At 42.9% G+C, this 27,322-nt stretch overlaps 1 protein-coding gene across 1 annotated transcript in view; it reads left to right on the forward strand.

The window, feature by feature from the left end:
- The first annotated feature begins 1,247 nt into the window (after window positions 1–1,247).
- LOC133970350 (junction plakoglobin-like) overlaps window positions 1,248–27,322 on the forward strand; it is a 115,414-nt gene continuing 89,339 nt past the window's right edge. Inside the window, exon 1 of the mRNA XM_062407133.1 lies at window positions 1,248–1,519. The gene's annotated coding sequence lies outside the window, so the exon portion shown is untranslated. The remainder of the gene's footprint in view (window positions 1,520–27,322) is intronic.

Raw genomic sequence — 27,322 nt, forward strand, 5'->3', positions numbered from 1 at the left:
AAAGTCCCTTCTAGTCAGCTTCTGTGCGCACAGGTGGCCATCTCGACCAAACTCGTACAGCTGAAATTCCACTAGTTAACTAGTGAGCTTCAAAATCTCCGACATGCAGGCAATGCAAGCTGCACAGCTCCTGCTTTAAGAAGGGAGGCCAGCCTTGCTCTTATCAGCCACAGAAAAAAAAAACTACTGTGATTGTGGATAACAACTGAACATGTTGTGATAATGTCCATGAGATACATGTGCCAATTTCAATAACGGTTTAAGGGTAAACAAATCATTTGATATTTCAAGAATAGAACTTCAACAAGTTGTTTAACATTTAACATTCAGCTTTTAATTTGGGTGAATCTATTTATCTAATCAGAGAACCAAAAATAATCTGACGAATTTGGTTGGGTCGTGATTTTACAGTGTGAGTCACATATACGTAATGTTATAACATTTTCTCTGGATAGAATTAATGGGACTTTAAATTCTGTTAACCATCTCTGGGGCTGCAACAGTAGCTTCTTTCCTCTACCATTGATGAGGCTCAGTCTCTTCCTGTTGTTAGAAAATGTAAGAAAAATAGTAAAATAAAACTTTGTGCGTCAATACTGAATGAGAATGCACATCGTAGTTCACATCCAATGATTTAGTGTACAGGACATTGTGTTTCTTCATAGAGTAACGTGGATGGTGTAGGTGATGGTTTGGAGGTCAGGGTGTTGATGTTGAGGGTTTGGAGGTCAGGGTTGAGGTGAAGCTGTGGAGGTGAGGGTGAGGAGGTGAAGGTGAGGAGGTAAAAGTGTGGAGGTGAGGAGTTGACGGTGAGGAGGTCAGGGTGAGGAGGTGAAGGTGTTGAGGCGAGGGTAAGAAGGTGAGGAGTAGAAGGTTTGGAGGTGAGGAGTTGAGGGTGAGGAGGTGAGGAGTTGAGGGTGAGGGTGAGGGTGAGGAGTAGAAGGTTTGGAGGTGAGGAGTTGAGGGTGAGGGTGAGGAGTAGAAGGTGTGGAGGTGAGGAGTTGAGGGTGAGGAAGTCAGTGTGAGACTATTGGACGGGCTATTTCTCTTCTACTGTATTGGAGAGTCAATCAGTTGTTCTATTCCATTATTTAGCTTCCAGGGCTGTGGAAGGCAGTGCAGTGGTACTAGTGTGAATGGATGGAGCTGAGAGGTGCTGCACTACACCACTTGTGCCACACTGCGCTGCTCCGCAGCACTACCTGTGTAAGACCGGGAGCATGACAGCGAAGCCCCTTGCCATCAGAGTGAGACCTCTCCTCTCTCCCCTCCTCTTCTGTGACGCTATAGCAGCCGAGACAAGCCGCCGCCGGTTTGCTCGCTCACTCCGCTCGGCTGCGTCCTGCACACCGTCTGTAGCGGCAGACACAGCGACACGGAGGGAATAGAGAAGGCGAGCGGAGGGCGGGTGTGCACCTGGACCGCGCATACCGTGGATTTAAGGGAAGGGAAGAAGGGGAAGTTGAAGCCGTCACTGCCGCGACAGGGAGCCGCTCCAGACTGCTGTCCAGTTCGCAAGGTAACCATACCTGCTGAGCACGGTGACCACATCACGAGCTCCCATTTTTACGCACGGCCACCGGAGATGTAATGAATGAGTTGGAAGAGTGACCTCCAGTCGGTAGTCATCCTGCAGTATCATCACTGTCACAAACGAGCTTCTTGTGTGTCAGCTGCTGCCCCTCCGTTAAACTTCAGTGTGGCCGTCATCTCCGCTGTTAGGTTCCAGCATTTCATTTCACCATCAAATCCCGCATGAACTCTGACTTCTGTTCACACTGAGCTCCATTATGTCGGTGTCACCGTGATTTGGATCCTCCAAGGGTGTTTTTATAGGATGCTGCTGATGTGAAGCATGATGTCTGCGTCGATCACAACAGGGCTTTGGCGCGGCTACATGTACTGTGTGTACTGTGTGTACTGTGTGTACAGGGTGTGAGACAGAGATTTAAGGGTTCAACTCCCTCCAGTGAGTCGTTCCATCTCAGCCTTTGCTGCTCTCTCCTTCACTGCATGACATTCCTCTCTCTCGCTCTCTCTCGCTCTGTCGCTCTCTCAGCTCTACCTGCTATCACCCCCGTGCACTTGTGTGTTGTTTCCGTGACTAGCAGCAGGAGGATGTGTCTCATTCCCAGCAGTTTACATTGAAATGCATCTGTCTGTTGAGGGAGAAGAGCAGGGCCGGCCCTAGCATATTTGGCGCTCTAGGCAAGCTTCACTCCTGGCGCCCCCCCCCCCCCCCCCCCCCACAAAAACGTATTATAAAATGATTTATTTCTTCGTCGAAATTGCTTGGACACGCACACTCTAACCATAAGCCTCAACGTGCTAGCATGTTCTGACAACACCAGGGAGATTTGTACCTCGATTTTTGCCTCATTTTACCCTAATGTTAGATTAATTTTTTTTATGTCAAAGTATTGGTTTGAGATATATGTTATGGGTCCCAAAACTGATACCACAGCAACAAAGTATATCTGTAGAATACAACATGAATGCAGCAGCAGTAATGACACGGAGCTTCAGTTCCACATCCAGACTGCATCTTTTACATTACATTACATTTCATTTAGCTGACGCTTTTATCCAAAGCGACTTACAATAAGTGCATTCAAACCCGAGGGTACATACCAAAGACGACAAGAATCAAGAAAATACAATTTCTTCAAATAAAGCAAAACTACAAAGTGCTATAAGTAAGTGCCATTTAAGTGCTAGTAAAGTGTTAGTTTCAAAAAGTTGTTAGTGTTTTTTTTTTTTTTTTTTTTTTCATTCAAGGTAAAGTCGGAAGAGGTATGTTTTTAGTTTTCGGCGGAAGATGTGTAGACTTTCTGATGTCCGGATGTCAATGGGGAGCTCATTCCACCATTTAGGAGCCAGGACGGAAAACAGTCGTGTTTTTGATGATTGTTTAGCTCGCAGTGAGGGAGCAACGAGCTGATTGGCCGAAGCAGAGCGGAGTGAACGGGGTGGGGTGTAACGTTTGACCATGTCCTGGATGTAGACTGGACCGGATCCGTTCACAGCATGGTACGCAAGTACTAGTGTTTTGAACCGGATGCGAGCAGCCACTGGTAACCAGTGAAGGGAGCGGAGGAGAGGAGTAGTGTGAGTGAATTTAGGTTGGTTAAAAACCAGTCGAGCTGCTGCATTCTGGATGAGCTGCAAAGGTCGGATGGCAGTAGCAGGTAGACCTGCCAGGAGCGAGTTACAGTAATCTAGACGTGAGATGATCAAAGCCTGGACCAGAACCTGCACCGCCTTCTGAGTGAGAAGGGGGCGTATTCTCCTGATGTTGTACAGCATGAATCTACAGGACCGTGTTGTTGCAGAAATGTTGGCAGTAAGGGAGAGTTGGCTGTCGAGTGTTACGCCCAGGTTCCTAGCCGTCGGAGTGGGGGTTAACACAGAGTTGTCAAAGTTAATAGTCAGGTCGTGGATGGGAGAGTCTTTCCCTGGAAGGAAAAGAAGTTCAGTTTTGTCAAGGTTAATCTTCAGGTGGTGTTGAGACATCCACTGAGAGATGTCGGTCAGACAGGCAGTGATTCGTGCTGCTACCTGTGTTTCTGATCGGGGAAAAGACAGGATTAGTTGGGTGTCATCAGCATAGCTATGGTAGGAAAAGCCATGTGAGTGAATGACAGAGCCGAGGGAGTTGGTGTACAAAGAGAAGAGGAGAGGACCTAGGACAGAACCTTGAGGGACCCCAGTAGTGAGGGAACAAGGTTCAGACACAGACCCTCTCCAAGTTACCCTATAAGTGCGTTCATTGAGGTAGGAAGAGAGCAGGGAGAGAGCAGAGCCTGAGACACCGAGGTCCTGAAGGGAGGAAATAAGGGTCTGGTGGTTCACTGTGTCGAATGCAGCAGAGAGAGATTCAAATTAAATTAAATTTCAAGTACAAGCATTTCTTTGAGTGTAACTGCATTTTAAATTGCATAAAACATTCAATTATGATGGTGTCTCTTTCCTCCAAACATCTTAATATACATTATCACTCATAAAGAAATATAAACATTTACAATATAGACCTTTTGAAGTTTAGCTTATAACTGGTCTTTATAAGGGACAATAACAATACATGAATTACAGATACTGTGTGTGTCGGAGCTGAACTACACACTGTAAAGTAAACTTTATACTATCGCGACCCACCTGCAAGACGACGTGCGGGTAAAATAAACACCTATACAGGCGAATCTAGCCCCGCCCACCTAGTGCGCGAGCATCTCCCCTCACTGCCCAGCGGAGTTTCTCAGTTGTTACCAGTCTAAGTAGATAATCAAAACAACATCAACACGTCTCAATGACACTCGTGGTGATCAAGCGAAGCTTTAGGAGCTAACGTAGGTGACTCTCACCCACTACTAACCCGTAGAATACAGGATGAATGCAGCAGCAGTAAAGACACGGAGCATTCACTTCCTCATCCAGACTGCACCTGGCCAAAGAGACAGGACGGGGTGCAACTGCTCCGGTGCCAAACGTTCCACCTGAGTGCTGCTGTCATTCACTGATTTCTCTAATGAAACTACTTAAATTACTGTTAAAGTAATTAAATACAATATTTTTGGCCATACCACATATAGAAGGGGGCGCAAAAAACTCTGCCTAGCAAAAAGTAAATAAAAAACTTTTTAAATTTTTTTTGCTCGGCGCAATTTTTGGCGCCCCCCTCTGAGTGGCGCCCTAGGCAACCGCCTGTGTCGCCTGTAGGAAAGACCGGCCCTGGAGAAGAGCCTGTGACAGAGTAATTACCTCCAGTGTTATTTATTATTATTTATTATCTCCCCCCAGCACACGCACACTCACACACATTGGCCCCTGTCTGTGGTGTTGACTTCACTTTGTGCATAGCAGCCAGTTGTGTTTGTCTGCATCAGAGTGAATGTGGTTGGGTGATTGCACACTATAACACCTGACACTATAACTGCAGTAACTGTGTCTGTGTGTGTGATTTGTGTGTGTGTATACAGTGTGTCACTCCTGGCTCACTGTGTACCTGTCTATATAGAACCATTGCCGTAGCTTAACCCCACTCACCTGTTAGAGAACCCATAAATATGTAAAAGCTTTGCAATCTATTTTCATTGATGTTATATAATTCCTATACAGTCTCAGCAGTCGTCCCCTGTTCTTCTGATAGCCTCTGCTCGTTCTAGTAGTGCTATGTCAGCGTGGGTGCTTGTGAGTCTGACACTGAGTTCATATGATAATACAACTCTATATTGTTTTATTTCATTTGATTGAAATGAAGGTTACATTAGAATTAGAGGAGAATAGTGAATAAAATGGGTTAGGGTTAGGGTTAGGAAAAAGTTCATATGTTGACCTTCTCTGAAGCCATGTGTTTCCTACTGGCAAGAATACATCACACGTCACATCTCAAGCACAGGTGTTCCCAGTGTTATGCAGAGATCCCCTTCAGAAGCTTGAATCAAAAACATCTTCATTTGATCTAGTATTGACTGATGTGTCTAATTCTTGACCATGGACACACATTTTTTTAACTCCTTTAGTTCTCCAAAGTAAGGTTGCAAAACCATGGTAATCTCTACAGTTATCTGCCTCTCTTCTGTTCTAACATGTTGTCAGTGCAATAAAATCACAAATCAAAATTACCTCTGATAACCATTACAGGTTCAGCAGTTGTGCCTCCTCTTCCCCATATTCTGAGTTTTATCCTAGTATCCTAGAAAAGGACTGTTTGATTGGTTTTATGTGATGAACTAACACTGTTTTAGCAGATGCTCAGACTTATAACAACAGTTAATACTGTGTTATTACTCTTTCTGGTCAAGAGAAAAAAAATGAAATCATTTGTAGATCTGAGTTTAAAGGGTGTTTAAAAAAGGACCAGTTTATAATAGTAAAAAGTTATTACTCAAAATAATTCGTATTCACTGCTACGCTCTATAACGAACGTCGCAAAGCAGAGGAATGTGAATTTGTATGTATTTAACTTGACAATGAAATGTGCTGTCAGATGATGTTGCATTGCGTGGTGGAAACAGCTCAACTCTTTTATCAGGGCTGTAGACATACTGTGCTATCATTAATACAAGAACAGCTAATATTGCATCTGCCATTATTACCTCCACCAAGGAGGTTATGTGTTTATTAGTTAGCAGGGTTACTCGACAGTGTATTGCCATACATCTGTATATCAGGTAAATACAGGGTTTGATTCAGTCAGTAATTCATCCACGAGTTATTCATGTTTTCTTTAGCTTGATAGCCCTTAACTGTTTTACAGTTAACTGTCAGCTAGTCTGACTCAGAATATGTAATCTGCAGGTATTAAGTTGAATTTCTGCTTGACGGATTAATCGATAAAACGACTCCTTTCCCCTTTAAACTTGTGGCACGATGGTTTCTTCTCTTAAATGAAAGGTGTTGCACTGGAATTAGGCAGAGAAGAAGAACAAAAAGTAGTAGAAAAAGAAGAAGAAGAATACTTTGACTTTTGAATAACTTTAATTATGACACATTGTCAAAGTAAGACTTAATTATTCAACTATGTGAAAAAAGGCTAAATCATTCCATGCACAAACACACATCATACACCAACCCTAGAGTTACAAAGATGTTCTGCTAAAAATTTAAAACCAGAGACTGCTTGTCCCCCAATGAGCACAGGACCTGTCCCAACACCCCACAAAGCCCTGAAACCCTCCAAATTGTCCGGCAGTTTGAAATATGCATGTTCAATCTTCAGCTGAGCTGCCACCAAACCCCTCAGACAGCGCAGTGGATCAGTCTAGCTTCCCCCAGCCATTTTGTTCTTCCAACCTATCCAAGTCGCTATCTTTGCATTTGAAAAAATAAAATTAATTATAACCATAGTGGCATAGAGAAGACCTCCGCTAAACCCCCCACCCACTCTTGCAGTTGTTTGAAAGTGTTAGCTAATCGGGGACAGGACAATACTAGGTGTTCTAGGGTCTCTGGCAGTGAGCAGAAACGACCCAGCGTGGGTGCTGAACCAAAGAGTCTGAACCAAAGAACTCAGTCCGTCTCGACTCCCTGACTCCTGCAAGAGAGACAGTTCAGGACCTTCACACAGCTATAGTACAGCTGTTTCCCTCCAGAGGTGTTAAGGTGCCCAGTGCTGGAGTCCTGAAGGTTAGCAGCCGGCCGCTCTCTTCTCTCCACTCCCCCACCACAGGACTCGCATTCAGGATAGGAAACCTTTACCCTTGTATTTTTGTCCACTGGTCAGCCAGACTTTGGCTCTGGTCGAAGGTCCAAAGAGGCTGGGGCAGTGACGGCCACACCTCGTCCACAAGGCTCTGCAACACTCTAGTGGATCTTATCCCCGTCACCTCCGCCAGCCTCTCAAGTGACGTCCGTGTCAGGTGGCCCAGCTTCACTATACGTTCCTCCCTGAACTTGCTCTTTACCGTAGTTGATGTTGATGTTAGGACTGAGTCGGCCAGGAGCACATTTTCGAACAGTGGCTCCTCATAGAGCCACATCCCAGGCGTGGGGTCAGGAGGCCTAGTGAAGTTTAGAGTCCTCAAGGCATCTATCGAGGAGGTATAATAATGAGTGAGTCCAGTCAGTTTGTGCTGAGGAGATTTCAACTGGAACAGCTGCGTGTCATACCAAGGCCTCCGGCTCTCCAGAGCAGCAGGCGTGCCACAGCAGACCAGCACAGTGGGGAGCCGTACATCAGCCTCTGTGCTGACTGCAGCCTAAAAGCAGCAGTCCTGTAGATGATGTCCGTTAGTCCATGGCGCCCCTCTGCCACAGGGAGGTACAGAACGGACGCCCGCACCCAGTGATGACCCGACCAAAAGAAGTCCACCAGCAGCCTCTCCAGTTGTTCCATTAGTCCCGGTGGAGGAGTAAGAACCTGGAGTCTCTTTTACTTATAACTGCATTTATCTACACACATACACAAACAAAATGTATTCAGGACAATTTTCTGAAGGTTCTACTGACCTGTTACTGACCTGTTACTGGCTACCAATAATAATATCATATCTTATGTTACGTTGAAAATTCATATGTTACAAACAACAATATATCTGCATTATATATCAAACACTATCTAACCTGCTCTTAAATTATCAACCATCAGCCATAAAGTTTGATCACAACTACTTTTGATGCCCCATTGAGTCAATCCTGCATTTCATCCTACTAACACTTTTAGGCAGGCTACTAATGCCTTCAACATGTGTTTAAGCCCCTCAGCAGGTTAGTGAGAAATATTAATGTAAATATTTGTCTCTCCCGCAGCGGAAGCTTTTGCCTAGTTTATAGCTCAGATTGCCTTTCAGGGCCTCAGAAATAGGAAAACAACTCTGCGGAGGAAAGCAGAGTATCAGTCTTCGACATCTTAAAAAATGTCTCAGAATCAAAACGTTAATTTTCATTCGCCAGCTGGAAGGTGTTAAATATCACATGTGTAAACTGGGCATGGCTCCAGACTCTGTAACAGAGCATTGTATTTCTCAAATAGGACAGGTTGAATGAGCGTACAGCTGCAGCATATTTAACTGGCTGACTTGAAAATCAATGCAGAGGATGTAGAGATGCCACTTCTAAGTCTACACTCTCCTTTACCCAGGTGTGTTTGTGTGTGAGTGTGTGTGAGTAGTATTGACCTTCTGCCTGTTTGTCTTACACTAATACTTTTTCTATTCCTCTCACTGACCTTGCTTTGGATCTGTAAATCTTTTTATCTTCTATTCATTTGTCTTCTCTATCTCATCTGTAGGACTCTGGATGCAATCATTATGTATCAGTATATGTACTTGTGATTGGGTGTTTGCGTGTGTATATATGTTTGTATGAGTAAGGGGCAGAGACCCTTTTCACAAAGGCTATTCAAGGCAGGGATGTTGTGCCTTGATTATGCCTTGCCTTTGTATAAAAAAAAAGTAGAAACACAGAACGTGTTTTTGAGACAAAAAGCTTTTACAGAGCCAAAATCTATTGAGAAGAGAGAGGACAGGATGCCAATTCTGTTGTGTACATGTCATGCTTGGGATTCCTTAACACCGGCATGATAACTTTAATCACACAGCTTTAATTAGTTCAATGTAATACGACCGAAAGTGACATATGGTGAGGTCTTAAAAACACTGTTGTAGGAAAAAGAGCAGGAAGGAGAGAGAGACAGGAAATTATTCCACACACCAACACACAAAGCCCAGTGTTAGTCTCTACGTATTCACTGTGCTGTATTATTACCACACAAATTATTGTTGTAAATAATAATGAAGATGTTTTGTGAATGACACTTTATTTCGTATCTAAACATCAAAACATGCTCATTTGAAAAAGGTAAACAAACCAACAGCATAATAATATGTATAATAAGCCTAAGTAGGGCTGCTCGATTAATCAAAAATTAATCGTGATTACGATTATGGGGTCAAACGATCTCCAAACTACTATAATCGAGTTGAAGCGATTATTTGCCTTTTTTTTTGAAATGCGCAATTCAGTCCTTCCCCCAGAGCTTTCAGCGGCCCTGCTGACTGGCTCTCACTCTCAAGCAGCAGTAAAGTGAAGGAGGCGAGTTCTGTGTGGTGATCGGCGGGGAAAACATCAGCGCGAGTAGAAAAGCAGGGAGGGCAGCAGCAAACCAAACCGATATCCTGGTTTCACCGAGGAATAAGACAGACAACCGTCATCTGTGTTTACCGGAACCGGAAGTGATTAAAAAAAATAAAGCATGACTTCCGAATAAGGGCACACATTAATAAATGTTTAAATAATCATGATTGATATTGATTTTTTCCATAATCGGGCAGCCCTAAGCCTAAGAACACTGTGGTTGGCCATGTATTTGGCTGGTTGGCCACCAAGAAGCTGAACCCCGAATTGCCACTCATAGAACAAAATAAATAGTGCTGCCAATAGATGCACTGTATGAATATGTGTGTGTGAATGGCAAATCTGTAAAGTACTGTACTGTAAAGTACTTTGAGTGGTCATCAAGAAAAACGCTTTATCAATACAAACTATTTAACAATTAAAGGTAAACTAGGTCACAATGTATCGGTGCTTTGTGGCTGATACATGAATGCGGAAGCATAGGTTTGGGTGAAATTTTGTTTAGATAACCCCTAAAAAAAGAAATCAACAAGGAATCAAACCTTTAGTCACTATACTTTGCAACATTATGAGGGTAACATACATACTGTGTAGCTGATTCATCTGTAAATAGTACAAATATCCAAAATGAAATTGGGTTGCTGCAACATGTGTTCTAAGCCTGCTGCTGAATGGCTACAGTTGTTTTGACTCTGTAACTGTGCAGAGTACAAAGTGGCCTTCAAGCATGAGGGGTCTGTGCAGCATGAATTCACGTGCAAAGTAGTGTTTGCATTTTTGGCTTTTTAACACTCATTGCTACAATTAACTGAGTTCCAGTTGGCAATATTTTGGAAGTCAAGGATTAATATCAATCTGTTTACATATCCTAGAAAACTTATATTTTTGTGAAATAGAGAGATAAGTTGTGGTTTGTATTACACATATACCGCTAACTGAAATTGCTGTTGCACCACAAGGTGGATTGTATTGTGGAACAGCCACATGAAATGCAACATGTGTTTGCAGTTTGGTGCAGATGAATATACAGAGCTTGACACCATTACTTGTTGTCAGACAATTTTATTTAAAAACTAGGGCTACATTGTAGCACTGGCGGGCCCGAGCACCCGCACGTTGAAGCCCGTTGCGGTCGGTGGAGAGAGCGATTGATGACCAAGGGCATGTGTCCGCGTTACATAAGCTTTGTGCTCTGGGGCAAGGATGAACGCTTCGTGTCCATTACGTGATGTTGATCCTTGCCTGCTTATTGCTCATTGCGGTCCATGCTATCAAAAGCATATAATACTGTGAAAATTTTATTTAAATCGAATGATAGTTGTAAAACAAAGCTTACTTCCTGTTGCCAATAGGTGGCGCCATCACTATTATTACACAAAGACATATAGATCTGTTCAAGTAGGCACTCTGATGTAGCGTGACAAATTTTGTTTCAATTGGACAATGTAACCACAACTTAATTTTCACACTGATCAGTAGGTGGCGCTATGTCCCTGACCTAATATTTATATATGAAGTTGTTAAGATCACGATTGTGATCATAGGTGAGTAGTTTGGAGCCGGTTGGGTAATGCAGAGGGGATTAACAAAGTACTTCCTGTTTCATGGCGAATCAGTAGGTGGCGCTATGACACTGAGGAAATATTGACACATAGAGCTGTTCAGGCTTGGACTCTGATCATGGGACAGAAGTTTGGAAGTGATAGGACAATGCACAGTTGAGTTATGACAACATCGTGTCCTTTGACGAAGGACTATCCTTCGCCGCACATCAATGTTTATAAGGTTTGAGGAAATGTCACAATTCTGAACTTGATCCAATGACTTGACTGAGCTCATTTGAGCTGTATTTCGCTGTGATTTCAAGTCATCATTTCTTTGTAGATGTCATCAGGCCAGAATTCTTGTCTTATATGTCTAGTTTGGACTCGATTAAACAATGTATGTCCGAGACACAGAACCTTGTGTTTTGATGGCGTTTAATCAAACAAGAGTTTGTGTTGTGTCCGTGGGGGAAAAGTCAATGCATTCATTTTACTACCAAACACAAAAAAAGACTGTGCTGTTAAATGTTAGTGGCTCATAAGAACTGCTCAACTGGCACAGACCATCCCTCTAAGTCCATGTGTCTAAATTTAAGTCGTTCTGAAATCATTCCATTGAAAACAGTGTCCTCACTATAGTATATCGATACTTTCCTTTCACTCCTGGTGTTTTTAAGGAACTGTATATGTGGGAATGTTAAAATATAAGTACTATGTATCACTTTTTCTCATGAGCTGACATGCAGCACTTCTCTGAAGCCATAGTCCCAGATTTACTGCACCTAACAATGTGTTTACACAGCAGCTTTAGTCTACAGTGTGGAAAGGTTTGTGCTTGCCGCTCCAGGTTAACCAGTAAGTGTTGTCAGGTGCATGCAGAAAAAACACCAAGTCCTACTTTGTGTAGGACAATGAGGAAGCCCTTAAAGTCCAAATAAAGATACGCTTATTTCTGATTCTTAATTAGGGTGTGGAACTTGACTCATTTTATCTTCATTTCACTTTGCTGTTTCTTATGACTGGTTGGTAACTGAGCAGTTCAGGTGCGTTAAATGCTTATGAGTAGCAGCACTGTTTGACTAGAGCTACCAATGGAATGCATCTATTTGCCTACTTAAAGAAGATTTCTGATATAATCAGAACAAAAGAATGAATGAAACAATTTGGGCTGCTGCTCAGGTATACTGTGAACTTGCAATGATGCTGACTTGAGGTAGAAAGTGCAAACTGTATACTGTAGTAAGTGCATATAGTGCAAATTAATCAAACACATGTGAATAGAAACAAAAACGTTGAAATTAAGAAAACAACTTGATGACAAATGCACTGCAAATAGTCACAACAAATAAAAAAACATGCAGCCTGTAGTGAAAACGTCAAAACAAATCACTTTTTTGGGTCCCCTGGAAAGAATTATATCATAGTTTACACAATTTGCAGTGCACTAATCATTTGCATGTGTTGTGACTAGGGCTGCAACTAACAACTGTTCTGATAGTCGATTAATCTATAGATTATTGAAACGATTAATCGACTAGTCGGATTATGAATCACACAAATTCTCAATTGCTCTTATTTAGCCATCAGCTCTTAAATTTAGCTTGAGGTTGTTCGCAGCATGTGATGACTGATAATAAAGAAAATAAAGATCGATACTTCGTTCAAAAATGTCGTTTAATAAACTTTGCCGCATATTAGGCAAATATTGATACAAAAACAAAGAAGAAGTCTTTGTCTATTTAAAACCAAGGACAGGCAAGTGCTAATATAAAAAAAATATTTAAATTCAAGTTTCCTTTTTCCTGTGAACCAAGATACTAAAAATTAAAATCAAGTATACATTAGTATGTGTATTAATATTAATATTTTTATTAATATATTTATTATACATTAATATTGTATTTTACCTGTCCTTTTGTAAACAAAAGGACAGGTAAAATAGCATTTATAAAAACATCAACAAACAAAACTACAGTCTTCTTTGGACTGCATAATAATAGGATAACATTACGCTTTTAATCTCGTAAGAAAAAAGTTCTTACAGAGGCGAGTTTGCATCGTCTACCTAATGATGTCAAACGTGCCTCTTCTTCAAATGCTCGTGCATAACGGACGTGCTGCCATGGAAAGCAAGGTCCGCCTTACACATATTGCAGGTCTTTTTAATTTCGGGCTATGTTGAGGATGAAGTTCTCCCATACTTTTGACTTTCTGGTTAGCGATGGTGTTGCAACAGAAGCCGCCATTGGTCTATGTTTTGTACCCATTGCACATGCGCAACTTTCGTTGCACCCCTAGTTGTGACTTCTTGCAGGACATATGTCTGCAAATTGACCTAGATGTTTTCTGAGTTTGTTTCTGCTGTTAGTTTTTGGACAGTGTTTCTTAATTTGCAATGTGTTGAGCTCTCAGCCACCGTAACACAGTGCACTTGGTAAACTTATATAAATACGATATCCACTACCATTAATAGTCAAACAATCAGCATCTCAGACCAAAATTACTGCTTTGCCACACTTCCTTCTCACTTTGTGTTCTTAGCAAAGTGTTGCCTGCAGTCTAGTGCAGTTACGAAGCCCAGTGAAAGTTGCGGCTAAAGTACACAATCACTGCTGAATAATGTTACTATGTGTACAATAGAGTCTACCAAACAACCATCCAGGTAGCTGCTGGGCAGACTGATCTAATTAGCAGGTTGTTGTTTTCGCTCACACAACTCTGAGTGCAGCATTGCATCAGCAGGCCTGTATGGCTTCTAGCAGCTCCTTAGCATGGCTAGCATTCTCAGCATAGTTGTATCATTCATAGCTCATAGACTGTACGACAATATGTTGTAGCAGAAGTGTGGTGGGTAAGTGACTGGTGTGTTTTCTGGGTTTGTGTTTTGGAAAGTCACAGAATGAAGAAGAGAATTTCAGAAAGAAAGTGTTTGTGTTTTCTGTGAGCAAGCTTAAATTGTTTTGATTGAGGATGTGTGAAAATAAACTGGTATCAGAACCACGAAGAGATGCTTACTCAGCCTCAAATAACACAATGCCATATGGTTAAATTGTTAACACCCAAACAGACACATGAGGAATGACTGCATCAGGATTCACAAGGTCTCATCATGTGTGTTTTCTTCCAAGGTCTTCTTAATACCTCTGTGAGCAAAATGGGCTAGATCTATGTGGGATACATTAGCAGCTGATAATGTGTGAGCTCGTGTTGGGGATAACTGAGTACCAGTTGAAGTACTTGCAATTGAAACTGTCATCACAAAGTGTAACATTGTAATCCATTTTAGGTGAGGTTTATGCCAATTTCCAGCTTGGCAAGAACACAGAATCTCGCTAGAGACTGTGGGCTGCTCTGCCAAGTCTGAGGACACACAGAGATTCACAGGCCTGAGGCAGCCCTGATAACAGACAGCACAGCCCCTGCTACTTGTGTGTGTGTGTGGTAGAGTTACTATTTTGAATGGAATAAATATGGTGATTTTCTATGGATTAAATGTGTGTTTTTGAGAAATAATTGTGAGTCTCTTGGGAAAACAGTACTGATGAAATACAGGCACTGGGTGTTTGACTAATTCAAACCTACATATGTGGTGCATGTGTACAGTACAGGGAAGAGACAAGGCTGTGATTTCTCAGGGAATGGGAATGTCGCTCCCCAGCATGTCTGTGGACCAGACACTGGTGACCTGAGCCCTGGTCAGCACCTTGCTAACTCTTTGCCATCAGTGTGCAAGTATGTGCATGGTTGAACTGGTGAATGAGAGGTAAATTGCACATTGGATAAAATGGTGATATAAATGCAGCCATTTGTGTGTTTATTTGTGAATGTGTTGGTTATAAATGACAGCTTCTATATATTGACTGGAAAACTGGCATTATATGCAAAATGCAAGTTATGAAATGGTGTGTGTGTGTCTGGGTAGAGAGAGAGTCTTTGTGTGAATGCACTGCAGAGTACCTTAATATCAGCAACAATTGAAAGTACAACATCCATGTCAAACATAAAAGTTGAAAACAAGCATTTAACAAATAGAAAATATATGTATGGAGGATGTGATTATTCTGCTGTCCTGACTTTAGTTAAGGATAATGCCACCATCGTGGGACTAGTCCAGAGAACATCCAGGATTTGCCTTAGTTTGACCAAGACAAGTAAATGGACTGAAAGAACTTTTCTATTCCAATTCTACTCGAATTGCTTTACAAGACAATAGTATTCACCATATTAGTGCTACCATACCTAGTGATTTTTCAATCATAAAATATTCGTACAGGCTGCACAGCCTTCAGGGGCTATTAAGAACCCTTTGGATTGCAGACTCGATGGATTGGATATCGAACCACAGACCTTCTGGTCAGTGGACAACACGCTTTATCCCCTGAGCTAAAGCTGTCCTAGTCTAAAACTGAATGTAGTGTGAAAAGAACCAGAGCATTGAACGTGATGTGGGAAAATATAGGTAGATCAGCATTTTGGACAGGTGGAAGTGAAAGACATGGGTTTAAGAAAGGGTAGATCAGGCAAGTGCCTCGATAAATTTGTACACCACCTCCCTAAAGATGTGTACTCTACACATAAACATATTCTGCTGCTGCTATCTTTATAAGGCAACAGGGAATGAAAATATCAAAGTGTCATATTCATATCAAACGTTACACCCCATCCCGCTCACTCCGCTCTGCTTCGGCTAATCGGCTCGTTGCTCCTTCACTGCGAGCTAAACACTCATCAAAAACACGACTGTTTGCCATCCAGGCTCCTAAACGGTGGAATGAGCTCCCCATTGACATCCGGAATCCGGGAACATCAGAAAGTTTACACATCTTCCGCCGAAAACTAAAAACATTAACAAACTAACACTTTAGTAGCACTTAAATGGCTCTTACTTATAGCACTTTGTAGTTTTGCTTTATTTTGAAGAAATTGTACTTTCTTGATTCTTGTCGTCTATGGTATGTACCCTCGGGTTTGAATGCAGTTATTGTAAGTCGCTTTGGATAAATGCATCAGCTAAATGAAATGTAAAATCAAGTGGATAATATTTTAATAATTAAGCTATATTTCCAGTGGTAGTTAATCTTGGGTTAAAGGAGGGAAGCTTGTTTCTGAGGGCTCAGATTTTTCTGATTGGGTGACAGTGAGTCAGACATTTCCTCTAATGAGCTGACAAGCCACATCACTGCTAAGTGTCTGGGGTTCTCTGTGTGTCACTGTGTGTCCTTTGCCAATATGCACATGTATCTACTACTTTAGTTATTTGGTACATATTAAATGCTTCACATGTATCAACTATAGAAGCTAGTGTACAAAAATAGTTAATCAATTCAAGTAATTTGTCTCACTTTTTACACAATGATGAGAAAACCCTTATCCTGAAGGAGAACATATTTTTATTCATTCCTGAAATCGCTGAGTTTACGGGACTGTTTGAGACAACCTATTATTTTGATAGGTTTAGTTGCTGGTGACTCAGCAGTTGCTAGGCAGAAAGGGAAAAAAGCTGATAATGAACGACTTATTAGAGGTTAATATTATGGATGGCATTTGTACAGTTTGTCACTTTGTCCACTGTGTAAATTAATATTAACAAAGTATTGATACTGATTTCCAGCAGTGACAGTAGTCAGTATGTGTGTTTGTGTTAGTGAATCTACTTAGGGCTGGGTATTATTGCCTGAAACAATTATAGTGATATTTTTAGGCTATATCATGATACACGATATATATCTTGATATTTTGAAATCTCCTCTAAATCACTCTACAAATGTTAAACTCATAAAAGTCCACAGGAAGTGGCTATGGTAGCGGACGTTAGCATTTCCCCTGAATGGACCTTGTCGGAAGATATCAGCGGCCCATTAGGCTTAAAACACGTTGTAAATGACCTCGTTTCCAGTTGAATATAAATGTCGGGGCTTGCCTTCTGATCATTGAGCAGCTGTGGATCATAGAGGAGACTGTATTGGAAAAATTAACTAAGTATGGTTGAAATCTGTTTTGTAGTTGAAGATTAACCTCATGCAGCCCTGTAAATGACTTTATGACCTGAGCTGTTTTATGGTCTGAACTGTTTATGACTTGAGAACTGCCAGAGCCTTTTGCGACCTGATTACCCACCACAGGAAGGAGTGTGTGTCTGTTTATTACCTTAGGAAACACATGGTGAACAACTGTTAATTTTTAGATTCCTCTCCTTCCCTACATAACCCGTTTGGAGTGGTTCAGAGAGACAGCCCTCAGTTCTCCTATATAAGACCCTTGCATTTGACTGTTCTCTATCTTCACTCTGAGATCCTTAGGGCTCTCGGTGTGTTGATCCTTTCTGCAGAAAGCCCCTTATTAAATACACGTAGATAACTTAGTTGTTTCCAGCCTCTTGTATCTCCAGATTTCCATCACAAGACTCTGCTTTCCCCGTTTTTTTTCTATTGTTCTTCAACAACGTCACTGACTGGCAGCTTCACATGAAAACGCCTTGCATCTCACAACATGCACACAAAAGCATCTACTCAGCTGTAGTGAGTGCTGCTCATGAACTGAATATGTAAACTTCAGTTCAGCGTTCACAAAGAATATGAACAAACTGTCAATAACCATCTCTGAACACGTCTCTGAACACGTCTCTGAACACTTCTCTGGACACGTCTCTGCACACTCGTCAACTCGCTGGGGCTTTTCACTTTCTTTCTCTCTCGCCATGCTCTCTGAGTCTCTTCCCTCCTCTCCTGAAACACAAACGAGCATGTGTGCAGGAGAGGTTTCTGGATGGGCGGGGGAGTGAGCAGTCTGCTGCTCTGAGAGGGCCATGACAAGAGATAAGTGAAACTAAAAAACAATTTCATGCTGACGGCTTAAAACATTCACATGACAATTTATACTTGGTCGTGATATATTCATCACCTATTTACTCTTCATTTTATACATCGCCCTGGGAACAGGCTGTAATATATCAAATATTCTATATATCGCCCACCCCTAAATTACAGATACAGTTACTGGCATCAGTAGTTTGACTGGTCATTATAGCGTCCATACGGCTGCTTGAGCTGGTATACCGACTTAATCCATCACATCCAGTGTCTGCCCACTATGCAGTGGTCCCTCACATCAACTAATACAAATACTTAGGGTATATCCATCATGTGATCGCTGCCTCACCTTAAAAACTCCACAGGAGCATCAGTGCAGACATTATTAATCCCCCATACACAACAGTCGTTTTGCACCTAGCCTGCTGATGACAGGGAATAGTAGAAACAATTTACACTAAAAAACACAGAAAACACATTGGAAACAGAGAGGGTGACACTATATTTTGCGCAAACATAAGAAACCAGACCTGAGATTGTGCTGTCCCTTTAAAAAGGTTCTCATAAATGAACTTTGATCTTACCACTGAGAAAATTATCCGAAAACAACAGAGTGGTTCCACTGCTTGTTGCCATGGTGAACCTTGCAGGTCTGAGCTGCAGGTGTGTGTGAATGTGAGCAAGCTTGGTGAGAGAGTGATTAAAATGGGGTAGATTTTCCTCTTCTCACAAAGCTCACTTGCTCTCTGCTCTACCTCAATATGTATGTGTGTGTGTGTGTGTGTCTGTGTGTGTTTCCGTGGTTGTTAACTTGGTATATGACAATATGAACAGTGAAACATCATAATGGACAGTTTTGTTTTCAGACTGAAAACTTAAAGCATAATGATCATAGATAATACACCAGATATCAACATCTAACCCTAACCCCCTATAGTTTTGAGGACACATATTGACATCATACCTTTCCTTGCCCCTTACCCCAACACTTACCATCACAACAAAATGCCTAACCTAACACAAGCCTTCTTTCTCATGAGATTCTTTTAATGTTACTCTTTCTTATCATTTCTGCCTCTGAGTGTCAGAGATTAGCCCTCTCTACTCTTCATTAAAGTGTTTACGCGAACACACAAACATGCACTCATCACACTCAGAAAAATTCGGTGCACCACATACAGAGACACATTCATCTACCCTGCTGAAAGGCAAACACACAAGCCCATGTGTATACATTCGTATGAACACTCACATTATTCCTCTTGATTGAACACACTAGTCACTGTGAGTGTACATGCATGTGTGTGCCGTTCTGTCAGATTGGCCTACTCTATCCATTTGCTTTATCTGTGCCAACTCACCAACCATGCACAGTCCACTTCTCATTTTCTTCAATGCAGTTAGTATATCTGCTACTATTTACAGTGTGTCTGTGCGTGTGTGTGTGTGTGTGTGCAGCTTATAAAGGAGGAGGAGGTAGGAGAATGAGATGGAAGAGGGCGGCAGGGTCTAAAAATGGAGAAAGACAGAAAAAAAGGATGGACGAGAGAAGTAGCCCTTAGGGCATGTTGGATTTCCGCCCTCTCTCTCTCTCTGTCCCTGTGTGTGTGTGTGTGTGTGTGTGTGTGTGTGTGTGAGTGAGTATGTAGTAGGAGTGTTAGGATGTGAAGCCAAGTGTTAAGAAATCATCTTGACGAAGCAGTGGCCAGAGCCACACACAGCTCTAATGTTAACAAATGTGTATTTCTGTGACTTAGCAAGTGTGGTTATCTTTAAAAAAAATACTTATTCAGTGATTGTAAGAGACTTTAGTAACCTGGTGGCACTGTAATGTTGAGTTGTCTGTCATGTGCATGATTATGAGCATGTGCATTAGCAGATATTGAATATGGGCCTGAGAATGGACCCTTGAGCAGTTGTAATGAACTCACTATTGTTGATCGAAAAAGTCACTTGCTTGATGATGAGTCTCAGCCACTGCTGCTATTCCAATGGTTGTATTATTTAAACTTAACGTGTGTCTAAATCACACTAAATTTGACACTGCACTCCATGGGCCTGTATACTCGTGCCAAGTGTGGATATGATAATATAAATAGTTCTTGAGATATGCATGCCACGTACAGAAAGACACACAGGCAAAAAGAGAATTCTGGAATTACTAGATGGATTATAACATTATACCATTATAACAGATCTGAGTATTGTATTTTTCCAGGATGAGTGTTATAAGTGCCATCATGCACAATAAAGGTGCTTATTTCTGGATGGTTCAATATCACTAGAAGTGCACGCTGTTTTAGAAGCCCTGGTACGTTATGTGGCTTTATTAGCTTCTTTTTCAAATGTCCAGGACTCCAGTGCATTCTCGCTGGTTAACCTGATGATGAAACATTAGGTTAAGCAGCTTAATATCTCTTCCTTACCTGGAGAAGTAATCTGCATCCTGAATGAAAGCCAGACTGCAAATGTATTTAACGGAAGCTTTAACTCCTGTTTCTAGCTGTTCTTAAAGGCATAGCAACAGCATAGACTACTGTAAAGCAATTAGGGATGGGCATATTAATCGAGGATCGATTAATTGATCATTAAGAATTTCCTAGATGAAATAATTTTTTCATCGAGAAATTCACTAATTACACATTTGACCACGGGGGGCAGTGTTTGAAAAAAACGCCACAGGCCTACTCAGTTACCTGCGAATGGCTGCGAGTTACCGTGTATTTCCATTTCCAAAGTAAACTTTGAGGGGTCAAGGCGAAGTGTAGAGTGGGACCATTTTGAGTTAAAAAATGACTTGGTTCACTGCCAATACTGCGAAGCCATCCCCGAGACTTGGGGAGACGAGGAGCCTTCGTGGTCTGATACAGACGAGGGGAGCGCAAAAACCGGAGCCGCGGCCAGGCTAGCCAAGTTAGCACGGAGCTACCTGTGTATCACAGGGACGTCAGTCCCCTCAGAGCGAGTTTTTTCGGGGGCTGGACTGACGGTCACCAGGCTGCGTTCGCGTCTGACCTCGAGGAATGTTAACATGCTCATCTTTCTCAACACAAACCCGTAGGCTGGTGCTGAGGTTGCATGTGAGTTACTTGTTATTTTTATGAAGCTTTCTCGAGTCTGTGCCTTGTTTGATTTCGGCAGCGCATATTTTGTTCATCTTGTAATAAAGATCTCAATGAGGAAACACGCTTTGTTTTTTCACTTCATTTTAATAAAGCCTATAAATAGTGAATTTTTGAACCTGAAAATATGAATGATTAATCGAAAATTCGTCATAAATTCTCCCGACGATCGATGAAGACTATTTAATCGAACGCCCATACTAAAAAGAAAATGACCTCCAACTGATTTCATGTAAATGAACAACTGAGTATGTGAGGTACCACAGAGGGCAGGTAGATAGATAGAGGTCTAGACAAGCAGAGCCTGAGGAGTAAAGAACAGGGGAAAAAATCTATCAGAGAGAGAGAGAGAGAGAGAGAGAGAGAGAGAGAGAGAGAGAGAGAGAGAGAGAGAGAGAGAGAGAGAGAGAGAGACCTGCTGTTATGTGAAAGCAGATCACATAATGATCAAATGGGCCTCAGAGAAATACTAAGCCTCTGGTTGTGTGTGTGTGCAGTTTCAGCTGCGCTGATGGGCATTGTCAAGTTCTGTGGGTTTTCGTGACCACATCTCTGCCCAAACTTGAAAAACTGCTTGATCAACCATAGAAGGGTGCAAAGGACAACTCAATTCTTCTTATTCTTCCACTTTTTATTTTCTTGATGTTTGATTCTTTCAGTGGACATCAGTAAATCAAGGAATCGAATAGAATGAATAGGTTGATAACCTTTGAAAACAGAAAAAGACATGCATTAGTCTCAAATAAATTAATAAACCAGTAAACATTTTCCTCTCAAAATGACCCCAGTTCCTTAGTTCTTAAACAAGTTCAGAATTAACAAACAATTCCAATTAACCTAAACTCTGAGTTACATAAAGTATCATCATAATTAATTAACCCCATCTAAAGTTTTCAACAAAGTTCAAATTAGCATGCTAAGGTTATTCAACTTATAACTGTAATTTAATAATAATAATAATTAACAACAGTCGTGGAGAAGCATGATCTTACTGCACCATCCACATCAAAGCTGTTCTTTCCTACCAGTTGCGTCTTTCAGATTGATCAGGAGCTGTGGTCATTCCTTCTTCCCAGGAGCAAGTGCTAAGACTAGTTGACTGCATCCAAACATTTTGTGCCATGCCTTCCCAGTGGGTGCGCAGGCAAATATGGTCCCCTTTAAGAGTTCCTGTTGGGCTTGGGTTCCACCACCATCTCTTGTGTGGTCGCCCTCTGCAGGTTTGGAGTGTAGAGTGCTTTATATGTGCTCTTGAAATGAATTGGGGTCTGACACAACACCTCCCACTTGACCTCCTGGTCCTTCAACCCAAGGAGGTCACACCAGTTCCATAATGTACTGGATTCAGTTGTTCCATCTTCAATTTTGTTGCTGCTCTTCAACTGGAAGCAAGACAACTATCCGTCTGACATCCCTGTGAAGAATTGTCGCAGGTATTTTTGATGATGGTTTTTTCACCTTTTGCGTGACTTTCACCGTGGAGACTGGGTAGCTGGGGAAGGTTCTGACATGCACATCCCTCACAATTCCTTTCTTGTCAGTGTTGACATCAACAACTCTGCCAAGCCTGAACTGACCTCTCAGGGTGTTCTGGTCAGCTAGCCAGACAACATTTCCAATAGCCACATTCCTGTGTGCTGTGTGCCACTTGGTCCTGACAAACAGGTTTGGTCCTGCTAACTGGCTCCATTTCCTCCAAAACCGGTCAACCTCTGTTTGGATGGCTCTTAGTCTCTTGTAAGAGTAGCCTTCAAAGTCAAAGATCCCTGGATCTCCGCTGGGTCCAGCTCTTCCAAGCAGAAGTGAATTTGGGCTGATGTATTCTACACAGTCCTCTCGGCTCTGAGTCCTGGCATCAATAGGTCTTTCATTGGCGAGGTTGGAAGCCATATAAAGGAAGGTTTGAAACTCACCCCATGTGAAGACTCCATTACCTCCCAGATTGTGCAAAGCACGCTTCACAGTGCGGACAGCAGCTTCAGCGGCTCCATTCCTGTGAGGTGAGTCTGCTGGATGGATTTTCCAGCTCCATTCTGTACCGTGTTTGGAAGCTTCATTTTCAAGCTTTGATTTTTCCAGTTGGTCCAGAAACATGTAAAGCTCTTTGAGGGCAGGTCTGGCTCCAACAAAGTTTTTTCCAGGATCCGACCACAGTTTCCTCGGATGCCCTCTCAGTGCTGTGAATCGTTGGTAGGCCAACAGGAAGCCTTCAGCTGACTGGTCACTGACGAGGTCTGTGTGTATAGCTCTGGATGCCATGCAGCAGAAGACAATTCCCCACACTTTGAGCTTCACCTTCTTTTTCACCTCATCTTTGACTTCGTAAGGTCCAAATAAGTCCATTGTTGTGTACTCGAATGGACTGGCTGGTGTTATTCGCTCAGGTGGAAGGTCACTCATGATCTGCTGGCATCTTCTGGCTTTGGCTTTTCTGCATTTTACGCAGTTGTCAACAATCTTTTGAGCTAGTTTCCGGCCTCTTACCACCCAGGCTTTCCTTCTCATCCGGAGGAGTGTACCTGCGATTTCTTCATGATTTTTATTGTGGGCTTCTTGAGCTATAAGAGTAGATATCCATGATGTGCAAGGTAAGATTGGTACTGCAGTTTTTTCTTCATTGAAGATTTGGAACCTTCCTCCACAGAGCAAAAGTCCGGTATTTTCATCTCTGATCACAGCTAGTCTGTTGAGTGTGGTGTTTGGAAAGGTTATCTCCTCTTGAGCCGCAAGGAAGAGATCCCTCAGCGCATCTTCACACTCCCTTACAGTGATTGCAGCTTCTTTAGCTCTGGACTTGATCTTTTGGGCTGAAGGAATTCCCTCCCACTTTGGCTTACTTGCGGCTGAGGTTCTGACCAGCACTTTTCTCCACTTTGTGGCAGCTCTCCACACCCAGGCAATGACTCTGGTCAGCTTGGTTAAACTGCTGAACTTGCTGATGTCAAGGATTTTTTCAACTGCAGAACCAGCAGGTGGTCTCTGGACTTGGATTTGGTGTTCTTCTCCACTAGGACCGCTTTGCAGGTCCTTGCTTTGGTCAGTCTTGACTGGAGCAGAGGTTGGAACCATTTTCACCTGTGCTCGGGTTAGTGCTGCTGTGAAACATTTCCTTTGGAGCTTGTTTATACCTTCTTTAGCATGTGCAGCGATGTCTTTGGCTGACTTTGTCGGCCACTCATCCACAGGTCGTTTCAGAAACTCTGGTCCATTTTGCCACACAGATTCCTCTTTGAGGTCTTCTGGGGTTGCTCCTCTCGTTATGATGTCAGCAATGTTTTGCTCACCTCGAATCCATCTCCAGTCTTCAACAGATGTGGACTTCTGAATCTCTCCCACTCTGTTTGCAAAAAAGGTTTGGAACCCATAGCTGTCCCTTTGGATTGCTCCTAGCACAGTTTGACTGTCTAGTAGATGGAGCCAACGTTCCATTTGCATCCGACTGTGCTTTTCGATGTATCTTCGGAGTCTTGCAGCGAAGACAGCACCACAGACCTCAGCCTTCACTGGTTCTCCCTTTTGGTCCAGTGGTGTGAGCTTTGCTTTAGACTCGACAAGCCGGACTAGGATGCCTTGTTCAGTCTCCCACCTGACATATGCAACAGCTCCATAGCTCTGGTCACTTCCATCGGAGAATGTTATCCCCCAGGGTCCTCCAATCCTCTTGACTGGTGTAAGGCTTCTGTGGAAGGTTATTTGGTTGAGACGTGTATATTCCTCAAACAGGTGGATGGCTTCTTCCCTCAGTCTTTCAGACAGAGGTCTGTCCCATGTGTCTCGTGTCAGAGATTTGCCTCCAGCTTCTTGAAAAGCTTTTCTGACCAGGATGGCTCCCTTTTGTTTGGCAGGTGTTGCGAGGCCTATTGGGTCATATAAGCTAGCTACTTGGCTAAGCAGTTGTCTCCTAGTCAGTGGGTTTGGAGTTTTTTCTCTCACCTCTTCTCCAAGGAGATTTTTGCTGACTCTCATCTTCTTTTTTCTCTTTGAGAAGTTGATTGACGTCATGAGGTACAGTTTGTCTGATTCAACTAGGTAGCCAACTCCAAGGGCTTTGTTGTCACCATCTCTCCTTTGGTTGGGAAGAATGAGGATTCGATCTGAAGATGCTGGATGTTCTGCTGCATCTTTCTGCCTCCCACTTTGGCCTGACCGGACCCACGGCTTGAGGAAGAATCCACCTGCCTTTAGGATTTCTTCAACTGTTTTGGTGGTTTTGTCTAGTTTTCCCAGGTCATTGTGAGATGTCAGGATGTCATCTACATAGGAATCCTCATCAAGGATCCTACGCTCCTCCTCCAGGTGAGTGAAAATGGGCAGCTTTGCTGTCTCTCTCATGGCCAGTTGTGCGATACACCCTGCTGGTCGATCGCCAATGTTGACCCTGGTGATGGCATATTCCTCAATTTCTCCATCTTCACTATCTCTCCAGAGAAATCTGTGGAGGTACATCTCCAGGTCTTCAAGCCACAGAGAATTATACATTTTCTTGATGTCACCTAGGGCAGCATGGACTCCTCTCCTGAACCTTAGTAGCACTGCTCGGATGGGATTCAGGACATCAGGCCCTTTCAGAAGGAGGTCATTCATGCTGATCCCTTTAAACTTCTGGCTGCTGTTCCATACCAGTCGCACAGGTGTTGTAATGGAGTGTGGGTTTGGCGCCACCAAGTGGCTGACGTACCATACTGGGCCTTTCAACTTGGCGATGGTCTCCTCAGTGAGTTTCTTTGCTGCCCTCCTCTCCACCATCTCATGGACTTGAGTTGTGTATGCCACACGCCACTCTGGTTCTTTCTTGAGCTGTCTCTCTGTCCTTAGAAAGGTGGCTTCCACTGCTCTCCTGTTGTTGGGCAGGGAACTTGGGACTTCAATCCAGGGATATTTTGTGTCCCAGTGAGGCTCCTGACTGTGAGCATCCGCTTTCACATAGGTGAGGCCTTGCCTGATAATCTCCAGCTCTCTTTCCTCACTCAAAGTCATGTCTTTGCCTCCCGGTTGACAGTTACCGCACCGGCATCCACCACACATGGGTTCGCAGGCTGCTCCAATGCTGTCCCACTTCCACCAGTCTAAGAACTCTCTGCCAGCAACTGTGCCTTTGGTTTCAGCTTGTTTCTCTGCAATTTCCTGATACTTCACTGCTGTGGTTCTCATCGATCGTGCAAAGTGAGTCTCAGAATTGTGCAGAGCCATGTCAACTACTTCACAGAGGTCTGGATGCGCTCCGCCAACAGTCTTCCCTAAAGGGCCCTCCCAAAGGACGAGGTCTCCTACTACCTTTACTCTTTGTGGAGCGAGTCTTCCTTCCCGGTGGCTGATGAGAAGCTCAACGTGCTCTGGTCTTTGAAGGTCTTCCAGGTTGGTGTTGGGGAAGAACTTCTTGAGCTGTTGTGGTTTGATTACTCTCTGCACTTTTGCAATTTCATCCAAGCCATAGCAGATAAGCTCATGAGCTCTCTCTGTCCCTTTAGGTGTCTTGACTCTCACCTTGAGTAAATATCTTTTGGTCTTCACCTTAAGGGCCATGCCTCCGACTCCATGGACAACAAGCGTGATCTTTTCACTCCGTAGCTTCAGACTCCTGGCTGCTCTGTGAGTGATGTAGTTGGTATCCGATGCCAAGTCAATGAGGGTTCCAATTCTCTGTCCTGCATTGGTGGTTACTTCCAGAAGCATAAGAAGAACTGGTAACTCACATGTATTTGAGTCCATCACTCCAGGTAGTTTTTTTTCAGTGCAGTATGATTTTGCAGCCATGTTGGTGAAAGCTTTCCTGAATTTCTCTGCCATGACTGGGGTGAGTTCAGATATTAATCTCTCTTGTTCCTCTGTGAATGCTTGCCTTCTGGTGCTGGATTTTCCCACTTTGTCGGATTCTTTCCCTTTGAATCCTCCCTTCAGGCAAAGAAAGAAATGGTGGTCTGAGGAGCTTCCTCTCTTGCAGTCTTTGTTCCTGCACAGGTAACTGTCCACACATTCCTCCTCCTCTGCATGACATAGGAGGCATCTTCTGCATGCTCCCAGTTTTTCAACAGCAATTAGCTTCTCGCTAGGTTTTAGTTCTTTGAACCTCTTGCAAAAGAAGATCTTCTCACTGTGTCTTTCATCTCCACAGACAACACATCCTCCTTTCCTTGTGGACTTTGTGAAAGCGTACTTCTTCTCCAGGTAAGTAGGCTTCTTCTCAGATTTTTCACTTACACCCAGTTGGTCCAGTCTCTCTAGGATATCCTCCTGAGTCTTTAAGAATGTGAGAAGGCTGTCGAAGTGGTTGTCA

This window comes from Platichthys flesus, chromosome 16 (assembly GCF_949316205.1).
Source record: "Platichthys flesus chromosome 16, fPlaFle2.1, whole genome shotgun sequence".
NCBI classification, from domain to species: Eukaryota; Metazoa; Chordata; class Actinopteri; order Pleuronectiformes; family Pleuronectidae; genus Platichthys; species Platichthys flesus.